This window comes from Apodemus sylvaticus, chromosome 7, assembly GCF_947179515.1.
Source record: "Apodemus sylvaticus chromosome 7, mApoSyl1.1, whole genome shotgun sequence".
Classification (NCBI taxonomy): Eukaryota; Metazoa; Chordata; class Mammalia; order Rodentia; family Muridae; genus Apodemus; species Apodemus sylvaticus.
Genome location: NC_067478.1, coordinates 39,962,120 through 39,968,721, shown reverse-complemented (window position 1 = coordinate 39,968,721; position 6,602 = coordinate 39,962,120).

Sequence of the window (6,602 nt, the reverse complement as noted above, 5' to 3'; positions counted from 1 at the left end):
ATTTTGTCAATATAATTAAGCTTTTGCAGTTAGACACAGATGGAATCAAATGGTTTTAGCTGGTGGTTTTGTGTATTTTAAAATCCACTACTAATATTTTCAACAATTAGATTAGCAAAAACATTGGGATTTTAATGCTGCCTTCCTTAATTTATCTAAAGGTCATGTTTTCCTTTGGCATGCTTTTTTTGTACATTAGACATTTCAGGACAAAACAAGAACACAGAGATTACCCAGATCAAACACAGAAATGAAAAAAATTGCAACAGATTTTAAATAGAATATACTCTTATGAATAAGAGAGTAGTTAGTTTTCTCTACTTAATTACATGTAACCTTCCAATCTAACATACCCAACTCTAGCAAGAATAGCCATGGTACACTTAAGTATCCATTTATACTGTGAGATCTTCCCTCCTATAATTTATATCAAGAGAAATGAAAATTCTTTTGCTGACAATTGAATTTTTACTTCTATACTTTCCTAGATATCTTTGAAGTCCAATGTCTTTAAACCATTCAGGGCATTTGTTTAGCACAAGATGCACTTTGAAATATTTTAGAATTTAGACAATGCACAAAATTGAAAAGTATCATGAAACTATCTCTCAATACAATACATCAGATCAATTAAAATGTGCATAATGATAAATTTAAAATTATTTATAACCTTAACCCACATTATACCCCAAGAAAGAAATCCAAATGCAAACTGAGTCAGGTTTTGCTGAATAGCAAAATATAACTTCTAAGCAAACACCTGTTTGTATTTAGTTAAAAATAGGGACTATGAAGGAATTTTCTCTTGTAAATTGTGCACTTACCCAAGCAATTATCCCTGTGCTCAGCAATCCTTGGTAGCAATACAATACTAGCTCAGTTCTGAGATCAGATCCTCAGAGCCCAGGGGTGATAGGTCTAGCAGTGTCTGGACCAGAAGGTTGAAAACACACTGTGGTCTGAACTGGAGGAAAATGAACCTGGTAGGCCCCAGGACAGTGCTTAGAGTCTCAAAAGGCCACTCCCACTTCCTCTCAGCTTTTACTAATGCTTCCAATGGGTGAGCTTCTCTAAGTGGGATTATCTAAATGGATGAAAGGTTGAACTAACACCTTGGCCAATCTCCACAAGCAAATCTCCCCCAAGGGACTTCCTGAATCACTGTTTAGCTGGGTGTGGTAGTTTACACTTTTACCCAGAGTTCAAGGAATTAGAATGCAGAAGAAGAATAATTTTCAGTTCAAGACCTGCCTAGAATATGCAGTGAGAAATTTTCTAAGGAAAAAAATTAGTAATTTTACAACAATGTTTTACTATAACTATATATTGTGCAGTCTGCTCATACTTTGCTTTTCATAGCTTAACAGAAGGTGGCGCCATTAATCTCTGATTCTAGCAAATATCAATGTGAATATCATTTTTAGTTATTTGGAGGATATTTTACAACTTCTTTTGCTCATATTGATCTCAACTGCTACTTCTTCCAAGTCTACCCGCTTTACTAACTCGACTTTCTATTCTAAAAGAGGGGAAAATGCACGAATCTCCCTCTGTTTACTTTTGACTGTGTATAGTGACAGTAGACTTTAAAGATGCCTGGCTCCCCACCTGTTGAGTTCACATTAACCAGACAGTTGTGTGTTAATGTTGTAGATGTGAAATAACTAGGAACCATCCACGTCTCAGCCATGTTTTTGCTTGCTTTGCATCTGGATGGTTTATTTTTAATATGTTCTTAGTTAAAATAGAATTCCATAGTTTTCCCTCTCCCTTCCCTTCTTATAGGTCTTTCATAGAGGTGGCTACCAGAGCTTTGGCTAGGATTTTAGGTAGATTCTTGAAGCTCAAAATGTCAGGGTTTGGGTAGGTTTTCCCTCTTCAAATGATTCAGTCAAGAGGGGAAAAAATCCTCACAAGAAAAGTTCCAGCCACTTGAGTTATACTTAATTCTAGATGTAGTCAAATTACTACCAAGAACAGCCATCACAAGGGCTGACCACTTTGTATTGGGTGATCAGTTAAGAAGCTTATCCCTGATACAGGCTAATTCTTTGTCTAGGTGTCAGAGCTAATGCCTTCACCTCAGCCGCCAAAGAGCAGAGAAGCAGAATACCTGCCCTCACTCACTCCTTTCTTTTATTCCTGTGTGTCTAATCTATTGGATGGATGCTCACAGTATGGCTCTTCCCTCTTATTCTCTGAAAGGCCCTCATAGACATACTCAAGGGAATAGACTGTTGATTGCCTAGGCACTTCTTTTTTTATCATTGAAAATAAAGTTTTCTCATGAAGTGGAGCTTCCCATTCACAGCTGCCCACTATTTGGTTAGAAGCACTATAGACAACAAATTCCTTTAATATATAGAGATATTCCATAATTGCTCTAACTCTAGAGAACCTTGACTGATACAGAAGTTGGTACTGGGGACTAGGGTATTACTGTGATAAGCTTTTTCATGTTTTTGTCTGGAGGAATGTTGTTTTGGTGACTTTGGATATGGAAAACTGTGGAGTTCTTTAAGTTGGGCTTAGTGAACCATTCTAGTAGGAATATGGAAGACATTGGTGCTGAGGGTGATTTGAACTGTGGGAGAAGGATCTCATTATGAGGTCTAGAGGCTGCTCTTTTGATATTTAGTGAAAAAATGTGTCTGCCTTTTGCCATAGGATTTTCTCTGCCATAGTTTTAAGAGTCTGCCTGAGGGTAGGTTGAAGAGACTCCAATTAATTGCATTGACAATGGAAGTCTCAAAAATGTCCAGCATGGACTTTGTTCTCTGTTTAAGTCTCATGAAGAGTATTTTGAACAAGTATAGCAAGCTTTGAAAGAAAAAAATATAAAATGTATTATTCAAGTATTAAAGGGGCACCAGCTGGCCAATGGTGGTGCATGCCTTTAATCCCAGCACTTGAAGGCAGAGGCAGGTGAATTTCTAAGTTTGGGGCCAGCCTGGTCTACAGACTGAGTTCAAGGACGTCAATGACTATACTAAGAAACTCAGTCTAGAAAAACATAAAAACAAGAAAAAGACAAATATAAAAACAAAAAGAAAAAACAAAAGGGGGTGCACTAGGAATTGAAATGGAGCTTGATCCTGATTTCAAGGATATTACTTTGAATTAAGGGAGTGGTGATCTTGAAGAAAGATCCATCCCAGCTAAATTTAGACCCAGACATGGTGATACACGCCTTTTTGGTTTGTTTTGTGATTTTGTTTTTGTTTTTGGAGACAGGGTTTCTCTGTATAGTCACAGCTGTCCTGGAGCTCACTCTGTAGACCAGGCTGGCATTGAATTCAGAAATCTGCTTCCCTCAGCCTCCTGAGTGCTGGGATTAAAGGTGTGTACCACCATTGCCTGGAGTGATACATGCCTTTAATCCCTCATTAAGGAGACAGAGCTACACAGTTCTCAGAGATCAATCTACAGAGCAAGTTCCAGAACAGGAAGGTTTAGGCAGTGAAGGAGGTAGAAAACAGAAAGCTAGTGATAATGAAATAGAACAAGAGGGCCATGTTCCATCTCCTTCAAGCAGCAGAACTCGGCAGCTTCTGCCACTTAGACCTGGCTTTGGAGTCAGAAATAGAAGGGACTACTGGGTAACTGATGCTAGTTAGCTGGAGCTTCGAAATTAGTGGTGATTAAGAAAAGACCAGCATCACTGAGGTGAAATCTTCTGGGAAGTGTTTTCTGAGATCACAAAGAAGCTGTATTTCAGAGATAGCCAAGGTTGTACCTCGTGATTCAGCTAAACTTGGTAATGAGTTAGAATCACATTACCAAGTGCTATGTACTGTTTTTGAAGGCATGAAGGGGACATGGAAAGCAACTGAGGCTTGGCCCTGTGAGAGGCTAGGAAAGGCTATTGGTGAAGGTTCAACCTCAGTTGCAGTTGATACCCAGGACTGAAGGGGTTATGCAAAGAAACTGAGTCTTGGCACCATGAAGGGTGCCTATGAGAGGCTATTGCTGAAGCCTATTTGCAGTGGAAGACCCATCCTATCGGAGATGCCAGTACCATGGGATGACCCAACCAAGAATAGCAGCAGCAATGGACTGGAGTGTAGTCAATCAGAGCCTAGAGTGCTACAGAGGGCAGAGCTGGAGATGGGACCCAAGCCCTTTGGAGGAGCCCAGAAGATAATGTGTAGATCTCAGACATTGGAACTAGAAGCTGTGAAGGTTGCGTTGCATACACCAAGATGTATCTGAGTTGTCAGAACCTTGAGGTACCTGCCAAGGAAATCTGTGAACACAGAGAGAATGAAGTTCAAGAGAATGAAGTTTGTTGCTGCTGAATACCAGATCTGCCAAGAGCAGTCAATAAGGATGAAAGGAATTCACATCAGACATGGAGATTTGAAGTTTGGAGGGTTCCTAGCTGGTTTTCTGTCTGGCTTTGACCCAGTATTTGTAACTTTATTTGCGATTACAGTTAAGAGACTGCAAAAATCTCAGAAGAGACTTTGAACTTTTTAACATTGTCATGACTGTTATAGACTGGAGACTTTTGAAGTTGGATTAAATGTACTTTGCATTATACTATGGCTTGGTATGGGCCCCATAGACTCATGTGTCACAGAGAAAAAGGAGAGAGGTGATGGGAGAATGGGTGGAGAGAAGAAGGTTTGTGGGACATATGGGGAGGGGGGATCTGGGAAAGGGGAAATTATTTGGAATGTAAACAAAGATATAGAAAAAAAGATATATATATATTTAAAAAAAAACCTGCTCCCCTGGGCTGCACCCTCTTGTGGCCTTCACTGACATCCACATTCATATTCACAAGTTTCCACTAATAACTAAATAACTAAAAAATAACTAATAACTAAAATAGTCTTAAAAAAGACATCAGTGGATCTTACAAGTAGTACTTATTTGAAGTGTTTATTTTTTAATAATTCATAATAAATGATATTTTGTATGGGAATAAAAGTACCACATTTAATTTATCCATTCTTCATTTGAGGGAAATTTAATGTTGTTTCCAGTTTGGGGCTATTATGAATAAAGCCACTTTGAAAATACCTGAGCAAGTGTTTCTGTGATAGTATAGTGTGCTCTTTGGGCACATGCCCATTAGTGGAATAGCTGGATCTTGAGAGATCATTTCCCAGTTTACTGAGGGAAATGATTTCCATAATGCTTGTACAAGTTTTTACAGCTGCCAGAGATAGAGGGTTGTTTTCCTACTCACCAGCATGAGCTGTCACTGATGTTATTGATTTTAACCTTTGACAGGTATAAGATGGAATCTCAGAGGAGTTTTGATTTGCATTTCCCTGTTGACTGAGGATTTTGAACATTTAAGTGTTTCTCAGCCATTTGGAATTCGTCCATTGAGAATTCTCTGGTTATACGTTTATTCTATTTATAATTGGACTATTTAGTTTGTTGATGACTAATATCTTGATTTTTTCATGTATTTTATATATTAGCCCTCTACTGAATGTTGATTTGTTGAAAATCTTTTCCTATTCTAAAGACTGCCATTTTATCCTATTGATGGAGTACTGTTCTATACACAAGCTTTTCAGTTTCATGGGGGCCCACTTATTAATCATTGTTTTTAGTACCTGCTCTACTGGTGTTATGTTCAAGAAGTTGTCTTCTATGCCAGTGAGTTCAAGTATTTCCCCCATTTTCTCTTCTATAAGTTATAGTGTATCTTGTTTTATGTTGAGTTCTTCAATCCACTTGGTCTTGAGTTTTACATAGGGTAATAGATATGGATCAATTTGCATACCTCTACAGCTTGAGATCCAAATAGATCAGCATAATTTGTTGAAGGTGTTTTCTTTTCATCATTATGAATTTCTGTCTTCTGTATCAAAAATCATGTTTCCATGGGTGTGTGGATTTATTACTGAGTCTGATTTGATTCCACTGATCAATCTGTTTTATGTCAAACCCATGAGTGTTTTTCCCATTAGTTAATTAACTTTACATCCCACTTGCAGCTTCCCCTCCCTTATCCTCGCAGTCTCTCCTCACTTCCCCTCCTATTATCCTTCATCCCCTTCTCAGAAAAAAAGCCTCCCATGTATATTAACCCTCATTGGCATATCAAGTTGCAGTAATAATAGGCATATCTTCTATTGAGGCTGGACAATGCAACCCAATTAGGAGACAGATAACTCAGGACAGGCAACAAGTTCACTGACATGCCATGCTCCTGCATGGTCCCACATGAACACCAAGCTCCATATCTGTTACATATGTGCAGAGGACCTAAGTCCAGCACATCCATGTTCTCTGTTTGATGGTTCTGTTCAGCAATTCTGTAGGTTTTCTTGTGGTGTCCTTGACTTCTTGGTTCCTTCAATCCTTCCTCCCTGTCTTCCACAGGATTCCTCAAGGTCTACCTAATGTTTGACTGTAGGTCTCTGCATCTGTTTCCAGATGCCAGTTGTGCTAGGCTCCAATCTGCAAATATGGCAGAATAACATTAATAGTGTCAGGGTGGGATTTCTCTCATGTCATGAGTCTCAAGTTGGGTCAGTCTTTGGTTGGCCCCTCTCTCAATTTCTGCTTCATCTTTCTCTTGAACATCCTGTAGGAAGGACAAATTGTGGGTTGAAGGTTGTGTGGCTGTTTTGGTA